Raw genomic sequence first — 26,994 nt, forward strand, 5'->3', positions numbered from 1 at the left:
CTCCTTCTCATCGTTGCTTTTGCCTTTCTCATTCTTCGAGTTTTTTCCACAAAATGGAGCACTGTAAAAAAGATTTTAACTTTTTGTTACCTTTAAGGGTCAATATCATAGAACAAAAAATAGTTTGATGTAGTATATAAACATTGTTAAAGTTTCAGAACATTCACGTATCAATACATACAGTATACATAAACGGAAACTAAACCACACTAGCTAAACAGCCTGTTTTCATTTTGTTGTTTTTGTGGTGTCAGGAAAATGTTTACACACATCCACCTATTCAGCCTACATTGGTTTAGCTCCGCCCATTTAGACTGAAGTTATAAGGAGCGTTGAAGCCATGCTTTTTGAATATGACACATTGCAAGGCAGTCCATCACTTATATTTGTGGCTTAGAGGCGCAGCAACAAAAACAGCCTGATTAATTCTACGGTCAGGGTTGCAACTAGTCATGAAAGAAATTGATCATGATTATGTTTATGGTACATAAATCTACACAAACATCATAAGTTGTAACGTTTGCAGTTACAATAAACATGTTAAAAATGCCCTTTTAAGTGTATTGAACATCAAATAGCAAGTTAACCTGTTTTCTGTAGTTTTTAAGGCAGCCAAGCTACTTTTTTACAGTAAGTGAAGTCGAGTTGGCACAATTACATGCTTTGATATCATGTTGTGGGAGCTATTAATGTTTTTTGCCATGAAGAATTTTCTCTACTCAGAAAATGCCACCCAAAAACATCACTTCTTAGATCATGTCGGGTTCTCAACCACAGCTACCCCAAATGTTTCATTCCGTCAGCCCCCCCACCCCCAAGATAGCAAGACTGAGACTGACCACGGTCAGGGCAAACATTTTATTCAGCAATTATTTAACAATGGCCACAGGCACACACAGGTTTATGAGTTTCCATCTGCCCGCTCTCAATTGATCCCCATTATAGTCGCACAAACATGCATAATATGTATATCAGGTATAGGCCCCAGCGCCGGATCGTTGAAGGTACGAATGGATACATCGACAGGTAGATGGATAGCATATTGCGAGAAATCCATGAGCTTATTCAATAAAAGCGCAACCCAGGTTTGACTGAAAATATGCAATTTAGTTAGTCAATTCGGTGATGGCTTCTTAAGTGCTGTGTTAAGAGACTTGCTAATGCAATTTAATTTCTTTGTGAAGCCCACAGTGAATAGTAAAGCAAAAGGGAAAAATTAAAGGCAGAGAGATAGAAACAAAGAGAGATAAAGTAATCCTGGGTAAGATATACCCTCCTGTCTCCTTACAGTTTTGTGTCTTGAGACCTCAGAATTATTCTAAGAGATATTTGATATTATTCTTTTTTTTTTTAAAGCTTGCAGTGTAGTGTTTTTGCAACTATAATGACTTGGATGTAAGATTCTAGGGAAAACCTTTAGGACAGAATCTTAGCACAAAGTTCTTCACACTCACACATCGTTTACAATAATGGATCTTTAAAGAAATGTATTTACTTTTCTTTCTAAGGGCCACTATGTACCAAAACAGTCCTAATTAACTTTTACATCATCATTTTCCAACTTCCCTTTATCCCATACTATCTTACACACTGTTCTTTTAAGACTGATACATGTAAATGAGCTCTGTTCTGGTTGGCTACCCTGTATTACGCATTATTCAAAAAGCATTCCAGCCTGAAACACTCCTTGTAACTCCAGCATAAATGGACAGGGATAAACTGTAGACTGAATATGAAAATATAGGAGAATGTCTTTGTGACATCACAAAAACAGTGAATTCTAAACAGGCTGTTTTTGCAGCTTAGGTTACATAGATTGACCATGTAAAGTTATGTTTACATACTACATCATGATACATCAGATCTGATTTTCTGTGATATGTACCCTTTAACTGATATTATTGCAGTGCATTTCTTCGATTGCAGAACATCACATGTATACACCACCCACTCTTGGTCAATTTTTACAAACTTGGGGTCCTGACCACAATTCTTGATGTTATTTACAATAATGGTTATTTAAAGAACCATCCATTACAAGGTTCTTTAGGAAACCATACCTGGTTCACTTATTGCTTCAAAGAACCCATTTCAGCTCTTTCAGTGCTGCAGCACGGTAGTGGCCATTTCCTCACATCGAATCTCTCAACAGGGATAAAATCCCTAAAATTTCCATAAAATCAATCCATACAAAGTTCACAATTACAGTTTAATATGCCGTATATTTGACTTTCTGCTTCATCTTACACATTCTGTTTATCAACTATTCAAATATACCATCTTAGTCACTCCCCTGAATCCATTGTGCAGCGCTACTCATTCTTACTTTCTCATTGTTCAGACGCGAATCAACAGAAATGTATTTTTGTCTCACAACAGTCAAAACACCCACACTGAGTGTGCGTATGCACATACAAGTGAATGCACCGTTCCTCTCCATCAATAGCTTTAAGATTGAAACTAAACTAACATGATAAAAGCAGAAAACCCACCCACCATAAAAGCTTTGCATCATTCCGGGACGCCACAGAGCCCTGGGCGAGCCTGAGTCCAATATTTCATTTTTTTTCCCCTTTTTTTCAAACGACAAAAACAGAACTAATTGGAGTACCACTGCATGTTTTCACTAAAGGCACAATTTAATTACATTTGAACTGGGAACGAGTATTTTGGGAACATGGTATGTTCATTCAAATAAATGGAGCGAACGAAAAGCAATATTTGTTTTGCTTTGATTAGCAAATCGGCAGGGCAATTTGTTAAGAGAGGGACAGAAAATCTCTGCCTGCAACCCAAACTCAGGTTTTCTTTTTTGGCCAAGAAGTGAGTCCTGAAGGTGCAGTCACACACACATGCACACACACACACACACTGCTCCTCGGAGCGTTTATACTTCCTCTTAAATCTTAATGAACTCTGGCCTGAGGGTCTGCGATGCTGGACCGTATTAGGCCGCCTGTAACCTCTTTTGGCCTTTGGTGGCACCACTGATAAATACTGTATTAATAACTTTCTAAATAATGTAAAGAGTATTGTTGTCTCTGAGGTTGTATTAATAAACATGAATGAATTTATTTGTCTTTAACAAAGCATGATTAATGCACATTAGGCCGTGTATTGCTCATTCTAGCGCTCCTTTCCCCTCATCCCCACCCTAAAAGAAAGCACACCCATCACCATTAAATATTTATGGCATAATATTAATGGTTTTGTAAAGAAAATATCAAGTTATTAATCCTCTGATTAACAACTGATTAACCTTTTTATTAAACACGTGATCCGTGCATCGTCGATTCAGGATGTGTCGCCCAAGTGTGCTGTGGAATAATTATTTTTTGTGTCTTTTTTAATTGCAAAAATAGCACGGCTGAACTGTTTTTCTGCTTTCATTTTTTTATTATTTTTTTTCCTTATACATGCTCAGGAAGAGACACGCGTGCGCACGCACATTCAACCTCAAACCCGACATCAGATTTACTGTCTTAGTAAAGCAACGCAGCACATCTTAAAACAAAAAAGGGCTAAATATAGTGGGAGATTTTTGAAGACAATAGGGTTTAACTCATATATCCGTTTATTCCTCTGTTATTGGCATGAGGGGGAAAGTAGAGAAAACACGCAGCGCTGATGGACAAGCGCTCACACGCTCTCGTTTTGTCTCTGCTCATCTCTCTGCTATTGTGTGTATTTTTAGGCCTTGTCGGAGTCCGTTCAAACACAATTATGCTTATGTTTCACACATGCCAAGAGTGACTTCATCCTGAGCACAGAGGGGAAAGAAGAGAGGGGGAAAAAATCATATTTTGTCAGACAGGTGGAGATGGGAACAGAATAGAAATGTTTCATTATGTTTGTTTGTTTCTCCCCCAAAAATATCAGTCAGTCATGCTTCAACTGCAGCAGTCAGTCAAATACTGTTTATAAAGCAAATATAACTGTTTGAACTTTTGACCATGCAAATCTCCTACAAAGAGGTAAAGAGTAAAGCTGAAATTGAACTACTGCTAAACACGCACCCTTAAAAAGAACTTGGTGTACATCTCAGCACCTCTAGAATCTTGCTCAGTGGACCAGGGGAAGGTCTCAGAACAAACAATGTGGTCATTAGGAGCAGCAAGTGCACACCTCACCATACAAACTCAGATTACTACATTGTTTTGGCCAAAAAGACATTTGTCTGACAATGTTTTTTGAGCACCAGGCTTATTATTGTTGTCAAAAATGAATAGTTTACAACACGTTTTCAGTCATTTCTACATATTATTCAGTAACTACAATGAAACATATGTTATATAGTTATATGGGTGAGACACTAAAGCGTAGGCCCACATAAAAGAGTTGTACTTTAAAAAAGGCCCACATAAAAGACTTTAAAAACTAATACATTTCAACCTCTCTTTATCTCTTAGAATTAAACAGGCTGTTTTTTTTTTAACTGTGCCTTTAAGACTGTATATGTAGTTGACGTTAGTTCTGATTGGCTGTGCTGTTTTATGCCTCATTCAGAAAGCAATCCATGCTAAAACATGTCTTACAGTTTTAGTGTAAATTGGAGGAACTAAACCACTGTATGCTGTGTGGATTAATTTCCATATATAGGCCAAAATTTTAAATTTTAAATTTTGAAACATTTATATACTACATACTACGAACACTTTTATTTCAGACTTTTACTGCCTCTTTGAGAGACTTCCTTCTCAGACAGTACATCAACTCTAGATCATCCATTCCATTTTTCACAAACTTGGGGTTCTGACTATTTCATTAATTATCATGATTCATAACGTGTTGTAGACCAAAACCCCCTGCAATGCATTGTGGTGCTTTTTTTCATAGCAGAGTCTATCAAAGGGCCGAGTATTGTGAAAGACAGCAACAATGGAGGTCTTTGTGAGGGGATAAGTATGTTGGAGACACTTGTTGTTTTTTTCATGCCTGGTCTTATGATGGATTGGTACACATTCAGTAGGGTGTCTTTGTTCACTCTCTTACCCTTTCTTTTTTTGATTATTTATATAAATATTTTTAAAAACGTAAATGGATGAATTCTTCATTGGCTCTATTCACCCCTCTTTCTCAGTGTGGACTCTTCTAACACTCGTTGAGGAGTTTCTCATCCTTTTTTTCCAGCATTCCAACGAAAGCTTTGCTTTTCCTCGTTCCTTTTCATTCCTTCATCTCTTTCTCTCTCTCTCTGACTCGCTCTCTCGCTCTAAACTGGCCACCCTGGGATTCCTCTCAGTCAAGCGCACACCCCTCCGAAAACAATTATCTTTGAACTTGCTTTTAGTGCTGTTTGTCCTAATTACAGATCATTTTCTCTGTCACATTTCTACTTTTATTGCCGTTTTGCCCTGAATGTTGATCCTATTGAGGTTCAACCTTATTTTACGTGCTGGAACACCCCTAAGACCTGGATTCATCTCATATTCCCCTGTGCCTTTTGCTCTCTCTCTTTTCAAATTTGATTTTTTTTTTCTCTTTTTCTTCTACTGCATCTGCTTCTTTTCTTCCATTATTTTTTATTTCTTTTTTTGCAGTATCTAGAGCTTATCTAGAGCTTTAATCAGGGATGAAATTTTGGTCCAAACCCAAATACTGAACTTTCTGTCCAAGCCTGACTCGACACACAGCGCCACATTTTGAGTCCACAAAGAGAGCCTAGCCCGATCGTTACGTTTTAAGCCCGAAACTGACCAGAGCCCAAAATTATGTCAGAAAATGGCCAGAACCGGACCATCATGAACCAAAGTGCCAAATAAAGCCTGACAGAATCAGACTGCTTAAATTACCACATGAATTTAAAATAATGACATAGGAAAATAATCAGCTGTCCAAGTTGGTTTAATCCCACTTTAACCAATTTATCAAGCAGTGCTTTTGAACATTATCCCAAATGTTTTTAGTCTGAATAAACTTCCCATACTGTGGTGATGTCACGCTAGATGGCGCTGCAATAATGAGATGACTTCACCTGTTTAATCTTAAAACTCCAGTTCTTTACGTAGAAAATCTTGTGTATAACAGTCAACATATAAAAATACTTAACAAACAAATTAGGCCTTGTGGGCCTTGTGGCTAAATTCTTTCAGGAACATACATGGGTGACTCCAGCATGCTAGTTTAAAAACTGTTTTAAGGTAGTGAAAGAAGGATGCACCTGTAATGTTTTCTGAGCGCAGTTATTCGGATCAGTTATTGTTTTGTTTAATCAGAGTAACAATACAACATGGCTGATGTGTGGCTTGCATACCTAGTTATGTGTTTCCTGGTTTGAAAGTTAGTTTTGTGAGACAAGCTAAAAAAAATATATATTCTTTATTTTTACCTTTGTTAGATCATGTTCTTTGCATATCATCTAAATTCCAACCGCATTGAGAAATCATGTTAGAAGAGTAGATTGACCAGCAGAAATCGCTGTGTTTTTGTGTCAGCCTTAAATGGTGAAATGTGCTGTATGGCAAATTGTTTGCCTGTTATTTTGCCTCGTTCAAAATGCAGTCCAGGCTGAAACACTCCATATAACTTCAGTGTGAATGGGCGGAGCTAAAATGCTGTAGGCTGAAAAGGCTTATATATGTCAATGTGTTGTTTTTTGTGACATCGCATAAAGAATGAATTCAAAATAGGCACGTTTTGCAGCTTAATTTCCACATGTGCACTAAAATAAAGAACAAAGGAGAAAAAATAAAGCAACTAAAGCAGAGAATGCAGGGTCAAATTTGTTAAAGGCAGGAGGCTGAGAATCCAAACATGAAATTGAAACCTGATACATATTTGGTAAATGATGTCCAAACTTGATTGAACCTGACTAGAGCAGTAGCGTCCAGTCAGGTTCGGACAAATTAATCAAGCTGTAGTATTTTCCAGTTAAATTACACTGAGATCCCAAAATACAGAGGGACGACATATGGCCCAATTTTCGGTGATATAGTACAGGTTCTATGAGAGAGAAAGAGAGAGAGAGAGAGAGAGAGAGAGAGAGAGAGATAGGAGCAAATGCACGTGCTTGTGTGTGTGTGTGTTTCTCCCTTTGCGCTGAGGTATGAGTTGCTTTAGGGCTTGCTAACTTCACTGCCACAGGGGAATGCTGGTGTATTTATAGTTCCGCTGCTACAGAGGTGGACTTCATGTAATTAAAACCCAGTAAAGGTGCTTAATACCTTCCTTTTTCCTGGCTCTGGCCAATCATAATCTACTCCGCCTCTCTCTTTTAACTGTAACGCACACCCACACACACACACACGTACATGCCTACACTCCTATACACACTGGCAGACATGCACACACACACCCCTAAGCCTCTTAGGGATCTGATTCAGCGTGCAGACACAACACGCGCTGGAGTTGCAAGGAGAGGTTTAGACATGGTGCAGGACTTTTTTCAATTAGAGGCGGCTCGCATGCAGGCCGATAGCATCGCGGTGCAGCGGGACGGGTCACTGGCGGCCGATGGGATTAGAATCATGCAGCGGTTCTGCCAGAGCAGAGAGACACAAAACGGCTAACCAGGCGCGGCCCATTCGCCCCATCCCCGAATAAACCCCGCCAAATTACACACCCTCTCATAGACAGCTGTACACCAGCACCTGGGAAAGAGGAACTGGTGCAAGAGTTTAACACAGCTTTCTTTCTGCTGCTGAATGCACAACTGAACTTACATAGCATGAACTCATTTCTGTAGACTGTAGTATTACAACATGCCAAATTAACTGATCAAGGAATATGCATATTAGACCGATCTTCATTTTTGTCATTTTTCAGTTTTGGACATATTTTGAAAATGCCTGTTGTCCTTTCATTGTGTGTAAATTTCATGATGAATAGACCAAGAGAAATGGCCCAAAATGACTTGGAAAATAGTCTGGTTCCACTGACTTACATTAAAAGTAAAGAAGGTTTTTTCCTTCTCCTGTACCGTTTTGGAGATACCAGGTTTTATTCTGATATAAAAGCAAATATATATATATAGTATATATATATAGTATATGTATATATGATATATATATATATATATATATATAAAAACCAAAACATTATTAACAAAACTATATATACATATATATATATATATATGTATATATATATATATATATATATATATATACGTAGCAACAAAAAAACATTTATGTATGTTTTATTTGCAAAAAAATCTTTGCCATTGAAATTTAAGTTTTCTCCTTCTCCTGAAAAGTTATCATTTTGGAGATATGATATTTTTGTCCAACAGCAATGATTTTATATATATATATATATATATATATATATATATATATATATATATATATATATATATATATATATAAAGCACACATTTAAAAATGTGCTTCAATATAACTATTATATAACTATAACAGTGCAGTGTTCGACTATAACACAGACTCTATGTACAGACTCTCATTCTCTCTCTCTCTCTCTCTCTCTCTCTCTCTCTCTCCTCTCTCCCTCCCTTTCTTTCCCACTTGTTTTCTCAAGCTCTGTCGCTCATGAGAAAGGACACCCCTCAGTTAAGAGCACAGAGAGTGTTAGTAGTGTTTTGAAGTGGCCCTTTGCGAACACACTAATATATACAGTATACTCACACACACATTCACTCACATACACATACTAATGGTGTTCATTTACTCCCTCATCAGAGGAGAGCTCTATCATGTGCCCTCTTTTACAGTCTTCCATTGCATAGCCCAGCTTCATACACACAGTGCAGACACACATTGTGATTGAATTAGCCTTGTTTCAGAGTTCCTGGTTAAAGAGGAGACAGCTTATTTACTTTAGCAGCAAAGAGGCACAGCAGTCTTCCACCCATCCGCCTTCCAACGTGTCACCACAGAAACATAGACTTGACGTGCACTGTAAAAGCGGCGGGAGTTTTGTGATACTTCACGTGTGTGTTGCTTTGTTTGTGACAGACCTTGGTAAAGGCCTTTGTTGGTATATCGTACTCCGTTCTTTAATGAGCCATTATTCTACACTCGTTTTCTTTTTGGACACATTTGTCACTTTGGCTGCATATTCTGTGATTCTTTTTCCTCTTTCCTGTTTGCGTGGATTGACAGGCAGTGTTTATTCTATGGGTTCTGGGTTTGGCACAGGAAACTATTGGGAAAAATCAAAGTGCAGAGAGTTTTGGGGCATACAGCCCTTCACTCCCCCTCTGCTCTTCTCACTTCTCCTGGAACGGCTTTGGAGAAGGGCTTTGGGGGGAGGTAGCCGAGTGTGGCACGTACCTGTCAGCAGGTACTCAAAATAATTGGTAAATGACTGCAGCAGGATAGAGAGGGCGCTCCCTTCTCCTCCTCCGTTTGATGAATATTTGAAGTCGCCAGGCAGTCGTGGAGCTGAGTGCTTAGAGTTCGGGCCGGGAGAACAGCTCCAAGAGCAGCTAGAACCTACAGCATCATCACCCTGGTACAGAGAATATGAGCGGTTCAAAATGTTGCAAGGTTTTAACTCTTAGATAGCTTCACTCTTAAAAATAAAGGTGCCAAAAAGGGTTCATTGGAGTGGTGCCATGGACGAACCACCAAAGAACCTTTCAGTGAATGGTTCTTTTAAAAAATTGTTGTAAATGAGATGTCCAACATTTTAGAGTGCGAGGCCCAGCCCAAGCAGAAAATGATAAACTGTTGCATTTTAGTTCTGGTTCACTTAGTGTTCACACTGTACATTGAACTAAACAAAAGTCATATGGAGAACCGAATGGGTGCACATTGTGCGGCAGTAACTGGGATAATATCCAAAATATCCAAGAAACGTTCTGAGCCATGCTGTCCTCTGGCTAAACAGAGCTTGTGGGTTTTAAGTATGTTTTGTTGTGTCTATGTCTTGTGACATTCTAGAGCAAAAAGCCATCTGCACATTACCATGGTTTTCTAACAACATGGAGCAGGGTCAGATTGTTGAAAATATATGGCCTTGAGTGTCATACTGCTTTTATAATATGTCAAATCTTGGTGTATTGATATATAGTATGCATGATGTGTGAGATGTTTTGTGTATAGCTTATATAGCATCTTGTATAATGCTTTGAATGTGCCACAGCCACTGTTCTATAACTACTGATTCAGAGCTCATGAAGAGATGATACATGCATCTTGGTGTCAAAACAGCAGCGTAAATCCGTCTGTTGCACATTCCAAAGAAGCCGTGTAGCGAAGAGACAGCGGTTAATTCTGCATTTAGTCCATTCTGTAGTCATATTTCAAATAAACCACGCCAAGTGGACTGAGATGGACCTCCACAGGGGATCTTGGTCTACTCATTTGATGCGCGTAAAGGTTCGAATGGCAGTGTTCTCACTTCTTTAACGCACCGCACTAACATAGCCATCACACCAGGGTTTGTTTTAATCAAAACCAAAAACCACAGTGTGAATAGCCCTATAAAGGCCTAAAGAACACGTACAGTATTAGAAAAACAAACAAACTAATTTTTATGGTGTAGGACCTTTACATTATATGGATGTCATTTTGCTTATTCATTGCAGTTTATAGATTGTTTTTATGTAGTTACATAGTTTAGATACTATTCAGTCATTTTTATTGGGTTCGCATTCTGTTTTGATGAAATCAAGTTTTGTTTCAATGTCAGAAACCATGATGAAAAATGTGAAGGGTATTCTTATATATATTCTTTTCTAATTTTCCACATAGTAAAATAGCTTCTTTTCTACATGCTAACACAAATGTGATATAGATTGAAAGTTGAGAATTTCTACTATTGACAGAATCTCTTTGCTTGTTTCAGTGAGATACAAGTGAGAAATAATCAAACAGAATGTAAGAAGAGGCTTTTCATGGTACACACCATGGAGGATCTAGGAGGGTTCACGAGTATTGCTAATTACTGAATGATCTTCAGCATCTACATACTGGCTATAAGTTTTCAGGTGTGTACAGTATATAGTTGTCCACAGAGATGTGAGCATACACGCACACACACACACACACACACACACACACACACACACACACACACACACTCCCCGTAAATGCACACTTGACACACTTACTGAACACATTTCCATTACCAGCCCTCCTCTGTACGCACACATTATATCTCACCACCCTCCGTAATTTTGAAACAATGCCACGGAAAGTTCACTCAGATAATTACTCTGCGGACAAATGTGCTTTAACTTTGGGGAATCTTAGCTCCCTGCCAATTTGAGGAGCGCCATCGGGCTCTGTTTGTCTGATAATGGATGGTATTCATCTTCATCTTGCTCTTATGCCCGTCTCCAACTCACTTTACACCATAGTCAATTAAACCCCTCCGGCCCCATCTGTGCATAAAGGGATATATAACTCTTTTGACATTTGGCCACGGCCGTATTAGGCACACCCAGAGCACACGGGGAGAGAATGGCTCCATTAGCACGTTTAAAAGGCCCTGGCTTGACATGAGTCACCGAGGGGTTGGTGATTTGCATCTGTACTCTTTGGTTTTTTGCTCAGGATTTCTGGTTATATGGAGATATAACTGTGAGATTACAGCAGCAGTAGTTTAATAGTTTGAGGTAGAAGGGCAAGAGGTACTAGCTCAGAAAACTGCTTCTCGTTTAAAATAACCGGAGCTTTGTTCGATTTTGAAGGTGTTCAGTGTCAGTGTCCGAGAGGAGGCTAACTGGCGAGGATGAAGGGCTTTCAGTGTGAGCTGATGTTTCAAAGGCATGCGGTTCTTCCTTTTGAAGTCAAAGACACGTTCACCGAACCTGGCGAAAAGGCCCAGGCCTCAGAAACCCCTTGCTGTAGGGGAATGTAACGTGTTAGCTCTCTGTGAGCCACTGGTCTCAGGTTGAAGGGTGGATTTACGAGGCGGTGGGAGATGCAGCGGGGGCTATTTCCGCCCCAGTGCCGGTGACTGGAGGACTCAGATAGGGAGTGCGGGTTAATGAGGCATGAGAAGCACATCCTATCCTCACGCGCCAAACCCCACGCTCCTCCAGGGCTGTCCGGACCTGACTTGCAGGGTCAGCTGCCGTTTAGCCTGCATGTTTAGCTCACCGCCTCTAAACAGCTCGAGGTGTGAAAGCCTTCCTTTAGGCTCGGAGCCCCCCTTACCCTCTAATGCTGAGTCACTAGAATACCTCAGTGGAGACTGTTAGGTAGAGAAATGTAACATATGTAGAGCTTCGCTCTCTAGGTGATGCGATAGAAGAACGACTTTTGGTTCCTTAAAGACTCTTTTAATAAGTTTACATGAGTCATGTGAGTGTGAAGAAACTTTCTAAAGTTTACCTCCATGTAATGTAAAGGTCCTAGAACCATACAATCATGGCAAGAATCATTTAGGAACCTTTATTTTTGACAGTGTTTACTGAGTAAAGGTGCTAATGGCTACATAGACTTTAGTATAGTAACAGAACTCAAATATTAATATGAAAAGGGTTATTACAATGATTGTAGATTGTCAGTAAAGTATATATACCCGTGATGGACTGGCGACCTGTCCAGGGTGTTTGCCTTCTGCCCAATGACCGCTGGGATAGGCTCCAGCACCCCCCAGCGACCCAGAAGGATAAGTGGCTCAGATAATGTGTATGTGTGTATATATGTATATATATCAAGTCAGATCCAGCTTTTTAGTGCTCTCAAAAGTTCTCCATCGACTCCTTTATCAAAAGTTCTTGGACTTCTTCAATAACAAATAAAACCCCTGATACAGCAGCTCTTTTGGGCATGCTTCCTATGACATATGAGATTCCGAAAGGATTTTGCATGGCTTGCATTTCAAATGAGCCACTGTGTGAGTTTTATGTGGACATTATTATCGGGATACGTCTCTCAATACGTGTAAAAAAGAATGACCCCGGCATTTTGATTTATTCATCTCTTTCCTGGGTTGTATGCAGAGACGCAGAAAATCCTAGATCTCGCTCAGGAATGGCGGCGGATATATAATTCATGAAAGCTAATGCATTGTTTCTGTTGCTTTATATCATACCTCCTTTTTTCCTCTCTCTGCCAGCGTATTACTTGGCAAAGGTTGGCAATAATATCAGTATTGAAATGAGAAGTTTGAAAGACGCACCGCTTCTCTCTTTTTTTGTGCGCGCGTGTGTGTAAACTGATTTGAATCACACATTGGGGGCTTACGGAACGGAGCTCTAAATGTTAAATGGGGGTTGAAGTCTGCCTGAACTAATTTGTAGAGCTTTGCACCATGTTGACATTTAAATGTGATAAGAATAGAAAACTGTACGCCGACCTATTTTGAAGATGCTTTCGGAATGCATTCGCATCAGCCGCAGTCTATAATTAATAAAAAAAGACAGTGCGTCTCTCTCCCCCCCACCCCCCTGTTTTTTTGCAACCAGATTTGATTATAATACAGCCCTTATACGACTCAGAAGGATGGGGGGTGGGAATGAAAAATAAATAAATAAATAAATAAATAAATAAAAATAAAAGAGGAGTAAAATATGAGCAGGGAGGGAATTAAGGGGGAAGTGGATAGCGCGCACCTGGGTTTGAAGGGGGGGAGAGATTGCGTCGGCTGGCTGGCTGGCTGGCTGGCTGCTGCGCCGTATCACATTACTGCCATCCCTGTGTTTGTGCGAGTGAGCAGCGACGAGAGGGACCTCGCCAAATCAGCATGCAAATAACGCCACATTGTTAACTTAATCAGATGCAGGAGAGAAAATATGGAGAGGGAGGGAGGGAGAGAGAAGTAGGGAGGGTAGAGAGAGAGAGAGAGACAGAGAGAGAGGGAAGGAGAGAAGGGAAAGATGGAGAGAAAGAAGCAGGAGGAGGGGGCGTGCAAACAAGTCGGGGTCTTCTGAAATGGCGGAGGGTGAGACAGATTAAGCCTCTCTACCTACGGGGATGATGTCGGCAGGGTGGCGGTGTCAGGCCCCTGGGGGTGGTAAAGTGTGCGTGCGGGTGTGTGTGTGTGTGTGTGTGTGAAGAAGAGGTTTTCCCGTTTCTATCAGAGCCTGGAGCTGAAGATCCCTTTTCAGATCTCACTGAAGTGTCTCAGGCCAGTAGATTTGCACCAGCAGCAACTGAACGCATTCTCACTGACCCCTCAACTGGAATACACCTGCTGTACATTAGCTAGTGTGGTAGGAGTGACCTGACAGTCATGAGAAGATACTTAGCCCCATTCCATTCATTTCTTGCAGTCATTACATTTAACAGTAAACAGCCTCCAGTTTTTCCTCAAGTTTATTTACTCTTCTGTCCAAACTAGGAGAGGTTTTCTAGAGGTTTCAGCCTGGTTTCAGTGAAGAATTGCCATGTGCACATTATGCAGCGTGGTAGGTCTGACCCACCAAAACAGTTATGACAAGATACCAAGCCCCATTCGACTAAAATTTTCTTGCAGTCATTACAATTAACAGTAAACAACCTCAGTTCTTCTCAGCTTTTTCATCTTCTCAGTCAGAACGAATGAAAGACTCCCATTTATATATTATCCAGTGTGAAAAGAGTGACCTGGCAAAATGGTCAGGACAAGATCCTGAGCCCTGTCAATAGAAATTTTCTTATAACAGCAAACGGCCTCCAGTTTTTACTCCATTTTTCTACTTTTTAGTGCAAACTAGTGTGTCTGTGTAAAGGAAGCATTCTCTAGAGGTTTTTCGGACGTACTGACCCCTGCAGCTTCTATACATTTGCTGCTTTCGTTGAAGAATTGCCATAGACACATTATCTAGTGTGGTAGAAGTGACCTGGCAAAACAGTCACGAAAAGATACCTAGCCATTTTCTATTGATTTTTCTTTTTTTTTTTTACAGTCGTTACATTTAACAGTAAGCGACCTCCGTTCTTCTCAGACTCTTAGCCTTCTTAGTCAGAACAAGTGAAAGACTCCCATTTACACATCATTCGGTATGATAGGAGTAACCTGACAAAGCTCTGAGGACAAGATGCATTGAAATGTTGTAGTTATTACCTTTAACAGAAAATGACCTTCAGTGTGCCCTTAAATTTTTCTACTTCGCAGCTGGAACTAGTGAAAGGCTGCCATTTACTCATTATCCGATGTGATAGGAAGGACCTGATTAAAAAAGTCAGGATGAGATATTTAGTCTTATTCCACTAAAATATAAGTTAATCAGTAAACAGCCCCCAGTTTTCTGCTTTTCTTTTGTCAAAACTAGTGTGTGTGTAAAGGAGAGGTTTTCTAGGGGCTTTCAGTCACACTGACCCCCACAGCTGCTTCCAGTGAAGGATTACAGTTTACACATTATCCGGTGTGGTAAAAGTGACTTTGCAAAACGGTTATGACCCTATACTTAGCTCCACTTCACTGAAGTTTTCTTGTAGTCATTACATTTGACAGTAAACGACCTCCCATCTTTGCTTTAAAAAATCTCCTTTTCAGTCAGAACAAGTGAAAGACTCATTTATACATTATATAGTGTGAAAGGAGTGACCTGGCAAAACAGTCAGGACAATATACTGAGCCCCAGTAGTAGGCCTTTCATTTAAAAGTAAATGGCCTATAGTATTTCTACTTTTCAGTCTAAACTAGTGTGTGGACAGAAGGTTTCCTGGAGGTTTCTAATCATACTGACCTCTCAGCTCCCATAGATTCTCTGTTTTCAGTGAATGACTGCCGTTTCTATTCACTGATTGATTGATATTTTCTTGTTTATTTTCTTGTTTATTCATTTATTTACAATTATATTTATTTATTAGATTTTTTTTATAAATAAGAATGACCATTTATGATGACTTGAAAAACAGTCATGAAAATATTTTTCACCAGCTACTACATTGTCATGCTTTTTTGAAAGGAGAATGATATGAAACAGTAGTTTTAACACCAGTTCAAAAACAAGAATAGCCAAACACGGTATGTAGAAACAGACAAAAAGAGTAACAAGCAAACAGGCAAGGGTCTAAACCAAACATCGAACCAACCCGTAACCTTGGCCAAAGGGGTAAATCCGAGAATCAACAACAGTAGACAAAACAGGATCATAACAAGAGAACAAACTACAGACAAAAGGCTCAGTACACACTGGTAAACAGAGGCAGTACTTTACAATGAGAGAGGCAAACAGACAGGTACATATACAAGAGCAAACAGGTAAAAACAATTATAATTCAGGTGACTGGTATCTGTTGACTGACTGATGATTGGATGGCTGGGTCATGTGACTGGCTGATGCATCTTGGGAATTGAAGTCCGTAAGATAGTGAGAGCCAGTTTGACAGCTGGGAAGCGTGACATATAGTCATTACATTTAACAGTAAGCAGCCAGTTTTCTCCCTTTTCAATACTCAGTCCATACTAATGTACATGTGTGAAGGTGAGTTTTCTCTGTGTTTATCATTGGCTAAAGCTGATGAAGACTTCCTTTCAAAGCTTTCTGAATCATATTGACTCCTCGCCTCCATTTACCTGCTACTCTTAGTGAAGCATTGACATTTGCGCGTTTTGACTTTACAGTACAAACTACAGAAGAACTACTGTTTCCACATTATCTAGTCCTGTAGGAGTGGCAATACAGTAATGACAATATCCTCAACCTCATTCTACTGACATTTCCTGTAGCCGGAGCAAAGAAGACCCCTTTTCAAAGCTTACTGAAGCACCCTACCTACTCAGGCAGGCAGGTTTGCACAGATAGTTTCTGAACATAGTCACACTGACTGTTCACTGAAGACTGCCATGTACACTTTATCCAATATGGCAGGAGTGACGCGGTGGAACAATCAGGACACTTTCTATTTGAAATCTTCTTGTAGTCATTACGTTTAACAATATTTTTTCTCAGGTTTTCCTACTTCTCAGTCCAGACTAGTAGTGAATTTATAGCGACTTTGCTGTAATTAATCTCTATGTGAGCTGTATAAACATGCTATAAAATCCTCCCATCTCCTCTCCCAGCTGCTGTGTAGCTTCAGACAGAGGGAGAGAACAAGAAGGTCATGACCTCTCCGGCACAGCTCATGCGGAGATCAGTACTGTCAAACACGCTAGCGGGCGTGTGGCCGCCATGGTAACACATGCAACATGTTAACATGCCAGCCGAAACCCGGCGAAAACAGATGAGAGGAGGATACGTTATCCCTTAGCACACGCTAGCCGCACTGAGCCACGTGCTGCTGTCTGAAACTGCTTCCATCTAAACTGACAGGCTCAGAGAGGATGACGTACAGGGCACCTTTCTCATTAACATCCACAGCTTTACACGCTTAGTCTTTCTTTTTCTTCTCTCTTTTTTCTGTAGTTTCTTTCTTTGTGCTTTCACCTTTCTTTCTTTCTTTCTTTCTTTCTTTCTTTCTTTCTTTTTTCTTTCTCTGTAATTTCTTACATTGTGCTTTTGCCTTTCTTGTTTTTATTTCTTTCTCCTGCTTTCTTTTCTCTTTTTTCCCTTTCATTTTTTCTTTTTTCCCTTGCCTTAATTTTCTCTTTATTTTCTGTAATTTCTTTCTTTGTGCTTTCACCTTTCTTTCTTTCTTGCTTTCTTTCTTTCTTTCTTTCTTTCTTTCCGTTCTTCTTTTCCTGCAATTTCTTTCTTTCTTTCTTTCTTTCTTTCTTCTTTTTTTGCAATTTCTTTTTATTTCTTTTTCTTTCTTTCTCTGTAATTTCTTACTGTGCTTTTGCCTTTCTTGTTTTTAATCCTTTCTCCTGCTTTCTTTTCTCTTTTTTCCCTTTCATTTTTTCTTTTTTTCACTTGCCTTAATTTTCTTTCTTTTTCTGTAATTTCTTTCTTTGTGCTTTCACCTTTCCTTCTATTTTCATCTTTCGTTTTTTCTTTTCGTTCTGTCTTTCTTTTTCTCTTTGTTCTTTTATTTTTTTTCTCTCTTGTCGCATTCTTTTTTTTCTCCTCTTTTTTCTTTCTTTGTGCTTTCTCCTTTTTTGTTCTTCATTAATATTTTCTCTCTTTTTTCTCCCTTTTGTTTTTTCTCTTCTCTCTTGCCTCTCTTTCTTTCTTTCTTTCTTTCTTTCTTTCTCTCTCTCTCTTGCTGTGTTGACCTGTATTTCTGTCATTGGCATCCACAGCAAAGGCCTCTAAGAGAGGATGAGCACATTATCATGTTCAAGGTCAGAGAGGGCAGAGAGAAATGATAAAAATGTGGAGAGAGAGAAAGAGCGAGAGAGGATTGAGTGAGGAGAGATGTCTGGATTCCAGCTTTCTGGCCAAACTTGGCCATTTATCCCCTTGTCTCTCAGTTGCAGTGGATCAAGTGTAGCCGGCCTAAAGGCCACAGGTGGAAGGGCCATTGTGCGGCGGGATGGGATTTCCAGGTCAAGCCGGTTGTTTCATCTGGCCAGCGCAGTTTGACTGGGTGGTTTCATTTATTTCATTTTTGCAGGATAGCTGACGGTCGGGTGAATGTTACGAATGTGGAGTGAAAGCCAGGATCTATGTCTCTTAGCCCAGATATGTCCCTCACACGCTGATTTGATTTGCATGATATCAGTAAAGACTGATATCAAATCAGGCCGTAAACTTCTCTGTGAAGCACCTGCTTGCTTTCTTTCATCAGGCATTAAGCAGAGGGAATGCTAGCGGCTGTAGCTGTTTGTAGTGGGTTTCAGAGAAAGGCTCTGTTTTTAAGGAGTCTTTGAGGTTTGACCAGTTTCGTTTAGACCTATAATCATTAGCCGTGTGTCAGCGTAGTGCTGGCATCAGTGCAAAGAGTCTGTCTGGCCTGTGTAATGCTGGAATCTCTCTCTCTCTCTCTCTCTCTCTCTCTCTCTCTCCCTCACTGTCTCTCTCTCTCTGTCTCTCTCACTGTCCCTCACTCTCTCTTCTGCTCTCTTTTACTAGCTTTCTCACTCTTTTTAAATCTCACTTTTTTCTCTTTCTTTCACTCACCTTCTTGCTCTCTCTCTGTATCTCTTTGTTTGTACTCTCTCTCTTGCTCTCTCTCTCTCTCCACCTTAAGTTGTTGTCTTCACTTTATTTCTTGCTTTCTCTATTGCGTTCTCTATGTCTTTGCTTTCTCTCTCGCTCTATCTCTCACTTGTCACTCTATCTCTCTTATGCTTTTTCTTTCACTGTTGCTCTCTTTCGGTTGCTCTCTCTCTCTCTCTTGCTGTCTTTGTCTTTCTCTTTCTCTCACTGTCTCTTTCTCTGTTTCTTGATCTGTCTATATCTCGTTCTCTTTGCTCTCTCTTTCTTGTTTCTATCTCTCACTATCTCTCTTCCATTTTTTTTTCTTTTTCTCCTTTTTTTCTGTAATTTCTTCCTTTGTGCATTCACCTTTCTTGCTCTCTTTCTTTCTTTTTTCTTTCTCTTTCTCTGTCTCTCTCTTGTTTGTGCTCTCTCTTGCTCTCTCTGTCTCTCTACCTTTAGTTTTTCTCTTCACTTTCTCTCTCTCACTTTCTCTCTCTATCACATTCTCTCTATATGTTTGCTTTCTCTCTCTTGCTCTGTCTCTAAGTTGTTGTCACTCTTTAATGCACTTTCTCTTTCTCTGTTGCTATCTCTGTTGCTCTCTCGCTCTCTTGCTTTCTCTGTTGCGCTCTCTATGTCTCTCTCTTGCGCTCTTCATCTTTTCCTCTCCCTCTTTCTCTCTTTCTTTCTTTCTTTCTCTCTTTCTTTCTCCCTCTCTCTCTCTCTCTCTCTCTCTCTCTCTCTCTCTCTCTCTCTCTGATCCTAGTGTAGAGAGAGCACAGGCCACACCATTTCCGACAAATGCTGATAAATAAACATGGACCCTGCTCTCCCTCAGGTCCTCCACCCTCTCTCCAGAGTCTGCCCATTTCACCCACCACCCCCTCACCCCCCCACCCCCCCGCCGTTAGCCTACAGTAAAACGCACTTTGCTCTTAATAAGAGAACGCTTCTTTCTTTTACACTCTTTTCGACTGTTTAGCTCTGACTGACAGATTCGAATGTTACGACTGACTTTGAACCTCCTGGAGAAGAGAAAGACAGCCTTATGATTTTCCCTCAGTGCCACTCACAGCTGCAAACAATAGCAGTAAAAAAAAAAAGAAAAAAATATTGTAACGTATGCAAAGAATTGCGAGCATTTCCACTCAAGTCTGACTTCCTGATGGCTTTGATAAGATTAGTGGCTTTTCTTAAACAGGATGTGCAAGGGCTGCCTTTTAAAAAACACGCTTTATGGACATACCCAGCACAGTTGCATAACTGCCTTGACAGAGAGCTCCTCTCAGAAGTAAAACTTTCTCTCAGATTAGCCGGGGAGTTTATCAAAGTGACGGCATAAAGGAGATTTAACATCACCCGTATTAAAAAGACATGCAGCAGTTCAATATTTAAAAAGCCCATTTGCCACGACAGAAGCGCTTTTTCATTCAAGAGCATATGGCTCCTCTACCTGTTTATGGTCTTATCGTCTTTCTGCGAGAGGGAAAAGAAAGAGTGAGACAAAAAAAAAGAAGATATTTTCAAAAGACATTGAAGAATCATTCAATTAACGGCGGCATGATGTAAAATAATTACTTGACTTGCCTTCCGTAATGAGTATCTCTAATTAGCCATACATTTGTTTTGTGAAAACTCCAAACTACAGACTCCAGTTGTGAAGCGCGAGTAAGTACGTTGAAGTAGCACCAGATTTTTTTTCTCTCCCTCCCTGCTTTTTTCTCCATCGCTTGTGCATACCTCTAGCTGCCTGAAGACACAATTTAGAGCCCAATGTATGCACACAAGCAACAGTAAATAGTGTAGCGTGTTAAGGTGTTTTTTTTTCTGTCTCTCTCTCGCGCTTTTATTTTAATTAGCCATGCAACAATTAAAAGATTCACAAACTAAATTGAACCTTGTCTCCCTCTCCTCCCGACTTGATTTCACCACCTGTCAAAACAACACCCCTTGTTGAAGTCATTATGCAAAACTCATACGAACAGAACCAGCGTGAGCGAAAAGAAAACAGCAATTATTTCTGATATTCACTTATTCAGGGGTTATACTGACATTTGAAGTTTTGAGGAAAAGGTACGCTTTGTTTGCAGCTACCTGTGTGAGAACAGACGGTCCAAATGGGTGGTTTAGATTAAAAAAACAAAAAACAAAAACTTTATATCACACGCTATTCAAAGCCAAGAAGAGAAGAGTGATTAACATTTGCATTTTCTTTGTGTCCATCTGAAACATGCAGGCAGGTTTGTGCTGTAAACATGGGCTCCTCTTTCTTTAACTGCTTTCACGATGCACTATTTTCTCCGTCCTGTGTGCGGGTTGTCCCTGTACCAGGCTTGGAGCAGGGATGATGTAAGGCCTGGACTGAGAGGCCACACTGAGCTCATTGTTCCCAGGCTTGTTCTGTGCTGTGGACTAGCCATGCGTGATGTGGGATTTGACCATGACCTGATCTGCTCTGCTACTAGGACACTGCTCCGTGTTCTGACACACAGACCCGAGAAAAGAGGAGCACTGCTGACCACATGGTCCATGCTTGGATGGAACTGGACAAAATAATGGCTTGTCTTTCTCTTTCTGGTTGATGCGTGCATCTTTGTTACCATTGTGTTTTTTTGCCTGTCTGTTTAGTTCTAATATATTCAGTAACAACTAAGAAACTTACATGTATTATGTAGCTATAAGACTGAGGAATTGAAATGTAGGCCCATAAACGTGTCTTTGCAGCTTTGGCAATAATAATAATAATAATGATAATAATAATAATAATAATAATAATAATAATAAGGCTTGGTGTAATTTGATATTATTTATTTCTCACTTGTAGCTTATTGAAAGACACAGAGGAGTGTGTATTCTAAGGGCTAAGTTGACACCACTTTGTGTTTGCAAGTAAAAGAACAGACTATTTGAATTTGGTGAAAAGTTATTGTTTTGTGTAAAGTGTTGTTTTGTGGAAAGAAAACCATTTTGTACTTACACTATATGGACAAAACTATTTGGACACCTACACATTACACCCACAGGAGCTTTCATGTCATCCCATTCTAAATCCATAGGCATTAACATGGAGTTTGTCCCCACTTGTAACTATAACATGCCTTCGTAGATCTTGCTTTGTGCAATGGGGCTCAGTCATGCCGGAACAGAACAGGGCCTTCCCCAAACTGTTCCCACAACGTTGGAAGCATATAATTGTCCAAAGTGTCTTGGTATGCAGAAGCATTAGGATTTCTAGGCCAACCCCTGAAATACAACCCCGTAGCATTATCCCTCCTCCACCAAACTTCACAGTTGGCACAGTGCAGTCAGGTAGGTAATGTTCTCCTGGCATTTGCCAAACCCAGACTTGGCCATCAGTCTGCAAGATAGAGAAGCGTGAATCATCACTCCACAGAATGTGTTTCTACTGCTTCAGAGTCCAGTGGCGGCATGTTTTTTATCCTTCTGTTAGCAATGGGTGTGGCTGAAACACCTGAACTCAGTAATTAGGAGGGGTGTCCCAGTACTTTTATCAAAGCTGGCAGAATGTTCATTAAATGTAATCCATGGTGTAATCCAGTGTGTAATATAATGTAATAATAATGTTATTATGTTTTAATTAATAATAAATTAACTCTAGAAAGAGAATCAATAAACTAGAACCCTTAAACTCTTAATCAAGCTCAGTAAATCTTTGCTGTTAATCAGAGAAAACAGTAAACATGTGTATTCATTACATGTTTGCATGTGCGATAAACACCTTTTTTTTCGAAGCGCCCCACACGTCTTCATTTCGAGACCCCCGCTAACACTCCTCTCCAGCATGCTGTCTGCTTAACAAACGCCCAGAGTTATTAATCTTCCTCCCTACATACAGCGTAAAATCTACAGGCAGGAGTCCCCACACACTGCTGTGAGTACCATTGTATAACACACAACACACACACACGCACACACACACACAAACACAGTACATCTGCTGTACTTCAAGATAACACCGTGAATAGCTAGCATAAAAGGAGGCTTTGAGCTTTTGGCTGGCCCCGAAGATGATGATGATGATGATGATGCAGCGGAGCAGGACAATGAACTGTGGGAATTCTGTGGTCTCCCATTGATCTTCCCTCCACTGGCATCCCAACAAGCCTGTCTGACACACAGGATGAAAAGAGCAGCATTTTTTTTTTCTCCCTCTCGCTCTCTCTTTTCTTTCTCTTCTTCCTTTTTTGCGGGCTCATACTGATCTGTAGAGATGAGCTGAAAGCTGAACTACCTGTTGAAAAGTTCTCTTAAGACCTCTTCAATGACATATTGTACAAGACAGAGAAGACACAGTGAGAGAGAAAGAAAGAGCGAGAGAGAGAGATGACTGATGGGGGGTGGTTAATCAAGAGCAAGGTTACTCAACCTAAATATATTTGCGACCGTTAACGTAGTGCATGTGAAGTCTTCAAACATGCTCCTATAATTAGGTCGTGCACTGTCTTCTTGTTTTAACCGCAAATAAGAACAGCCACCTCCATTTTGTAGAAAGAGGCACGCCGAAAATGGCTTTGTTCTTTCAGCCTCGCGTTTGACTCGGTTTAGTTCTTGTGCTGGGAACCTTCCCTTAATGCCTCATTACAGCCACTAATAATCCAGTTCAGTCAAAGAGCATCGAGAGGAAGAAAAACAAGGCACGTTTTATTGGATTAATTAGAAGTATTCTGAAGACCACCTGCAATAGACTAAACAGGGACTGAGTGAGAGAGAGAGAGAGAAAGAGGCAGAGAGACAGAGAGAGACAGAGAGCGCGGGCCAGATCTGAGTCTGAGTCACTGATATGCACACAGTGGGATTTGAGCCACGGTCTGCTTGTGATTTAGCTATTGTGCATTTCTGTCCATAAATACATAGCATGCATGACCATATCAACACATTAAATATGCAACATATGGCAACTATTTCCATACACTTCAGCCCTTTTTTTGCTTTAATATCAAAGCCATTAATGATCGGGTGGAACTAGGACTGACTTTTTGCACTCTGAGTAAATAATGATTGATTTATTAATAACGATGACCTCCTTTGTAATTAATTAATGAGGCACTGCATAAGTAATTAGTCAATGCATTTTGATCTATAGAAACCTACAATAACAAAGCAGCTCATTGGCAATAATTTCTTCCTTTTCATTTTGTTTAGGGTAGTCAGTTATTTGCACATGTTGCAAATATAATGTAAACATGATGTAAATATATACAAAAATCAGACTAAAATAAGGTGACAATACATTCCACATTAGAACATGCTCATGTCATTTAAAGGGCAATATCCACAGAAAACCAAATTTTCCTGAAAGTATGAAGACATATGATACACCTTCCAGTCCGTACGGTCCATATAATAACAATTAGCAGCCCGTTTTTCAATATTTTTAACAGCTGTTTTGAATTAGTTATTTGTGTGAGAGAACACAATTACACATCTGCCTATTCGGCCTACAGCAGTTTAGCTCCACCCACTCATGCTGAAGTTATAAGGAGTGTTTCAGCGTGTACTGCTTTTCAGTTGCGGCACAATAGAGGATAGCTAATCAGGACAGAGATCATTTACATGTATAGTCTTAAAGACACAGTAAGATAACCAGTCTGTTTAAATGTAAAGGATAAAGAGAGGTCGGGAAAAGGTCATATGAAAATGAATTAAAACTGTTTTCTGGTACATAAACTCACATAAACATCAGACGTTGACCTATGGAAAAAATAAAGTGCATGAAAAATGGAGAATATGGGCCCTTTCATGTCAGACCTTTAGAAAGGAGATATATTTTATGTCTTTTAAGAGGTAGGCCATGCTTTTTACTTTTTACAGATCCTTTTCAAGGCTAGATTGTGGCAGTGCTTGTTTTATAGAGCTGCAGTTACACGCTCTTCTCTGTGAGATCTTCCAGGAGTTCAGTTCAGGGACATGAGTGCAGAAACACATCTGAAGTTGATCATGATGTTACATTTCTAGATTGCTTCATCTACATGGAGTTAAACATGTTCACAGTGACATGTATGCAAATGCTAGCTAGTTTATTTGGTAACACTGTACTGTTGGGCATTGTTCATAAGGGTACATGACATCTACATAAGCTCAACAAAACAACTGACATAGACCTACATAAACATTATAAAGACGTATTCAAAAAGTTGTCATAAAGGCTGCTTTTGTCAACTTTGATGTCAAGTTGATATGACGTCTGTCAGGTGACATTGATTTTTTCTGATATTGGATTGTGTCATGACACTTTTTTGGGTGAAATGACATAGAATATTATAAAAATTCATATTGTAACTATGTGTATGTTATCTTGTAAATTATGTAACGGAACCACCGAAAAAGCTTTGTTGCCTGACTTGGCAAGCTATGTCACATTATCAGCATTATGTCACTGTGACTTACACCAAGCTACTAAGTGTGTGTCATCTAAGCACAGAAAGTGTCATGACACAACTTCATGTGTGAAAAAAAATGAACGCCACCTGAGATGTCATGTCAGTTTGACATCAAAGCTGGCAAATGGCACCAATTGGAATAAGCGTTTATGAATATGTATATAGGTCTGGGTCAGTTGTCTTCTTGTCTTTATGTAGGTGTCATGTAGTCTTAGGAACGCTGCCTAAAGTGTTACTGTTCCTCCATAGAACTTTGTTTAATAAGTCAGTGAGTTAATTTTGTTAGACAATGCAACGTAAATTCCTCCGTCTTTTTGTAAATGCATACTGCAGACTGTATCTGAAACCACAATCAGATTAGATATCTTCACGACACCTTTGCTAAGCACAGTCAGCATGTCTGTAAAGGAGAAAGTCTTATGAGGCCTTTGTTTCGAGTGCCATAGAGCTATCTGATGTTGCCCTTGGAAGGCCTTAAATGCAAACAAATGACATCTGCCATGCATAATCCTCAAAGGACAATGTTATTATATAAGTGGTCAAGGCACATTATACACATCTGCTAGCAGTTACTGGCTCTGAAATAGTATCCATGCAACAGAATACAGGCCTAACTGTATATACAGTCATCTATACAAGGTGTCAGTTTTACTTTCTAATGAAGGTGAAGGGTGCAGAGCAATTTGCAGTGCAAGATAGAAAGTTAAGCAAAGATAAGAAAGACATGAATCCGGTTGTTTTGCCGGGTTGCTTGAAAGGCTTGTGTATTAACCACAGACTGTAGAGATGCATGCCACATGGCTCCCGTGTGAGAACGCACCAGCAGAGGAAGTCTCGGTGGCTTTCTTGAGGCTCTGTGACACAGCTAGCATTAATTAGAGCATGTGGCTGCTCTTAGACTATGTGTGGCAAGTAGTGTCAGGACGTCTTTGTCACAGTCTCGCACACAGGCTAAGCAGGTGTCCCAGGCTTCAGAGAGAGACGGTCCAGGGGGTCTAGAGCAAGGAACGGCTTCCGTGTGTCTGCTGTCGGGTCTACATGCCGCGGGCTACCACTCAATGGCACTCATCCAAATAGGTGAACTGGTACAGTAAACAAGAAAATAAGAACCTGCATGGCACCCTATAGATACAGACGAGTTTGATGTGCTTTACCGGCCTAAGACTACCGGCCTTGTGGCTTTTTTGTTTAAATAAGCAAATAAGCAAGCCATGATTTTCTCATCAATTCTAAGAGAAGTTGTATTTCTAGCCTCATTTTTAAGAAACAGTGCTACATTGATGGATCTAAGCAATAGTCTGTGAACTTGTGAGGGAAGAAACCACTACATGTGCTATATAGACAGCAAAACTGCTGAGCTGATGCTTTACATGTGAAGGGTTTTGTTCGAAGTCCGGTTACGCGTTAATGAATTTTCATGATATATATGTTGTTGGGAGTGTTCTTTGGAAATATTAGTGCTTTGTTATGAATAATACCAACTTTATTACCAAAATCCGAATGTGTTTTTGACAAAATGCGTTAAAGTTCAGATGTTATTTGTTGGAGATGTCTATATATATTTAAAACTGTTACAAATGAATACGCAGCATTTTGGAATGAAAGTCTTAATTTTACTGCTGTGGTTGTGATGGAATGAATTAAGTGTGATTAGGTGAAAGAAAAGATAGATTTAAGGATGTGAGTTTAAGGATTTTTTTTGACATTTCATCCCTGAGCGAGCTTTGTGTACTACGAAAATTCAGTTTTGGGTTCATTATCAGATATGTGTTAACCATGACAGTA

The 26,994-nt window shown here is 39.8% G+C and overlaps 1 protein-coding gene across 3 annotated transcripts in view; it reads left to right on the forward strand.

The window, feature by feature from the left end:
- Positions 1 to 26,994, forward strand: part of znf536 (zinc finger protein 536) — a 233,030-nt gene that overhangs the window by 93,110 nt on the left and 112,926 nt on the right. Inside the window, exon 1 of one of the 3 annotated variants that reach the window (XM_036584280.1) lies at positions 26,124 to 26,286. The exons of the other annotated variants lie outside the window; for them this stretch is intronic. The gene's annotated coding sequence lies outside the window, so the exon portion shown is untranslated. Of the gene's footprint in view, positions 1 to 26,123; positions 26,287 to 26,994 lie in introns of those variants that run through there. 3 annotated transcript variants of the gene reach the window in all.

Source organism: Colossoma macropomum, unplaced genomic scaffold (genome assembly GCF_904425465.1).
Source record: "Colossoma macropomum unplaced genomic scaffold, Colossoma_macropomum, whole genome shotgun sequence".
NCBI classification, from domain to species: Eukaryota; Metazoa; Chordata; class Actinopteri; order Characiformes; family Serrasalmidae; genus Colossoma; species Colossoma macropomum.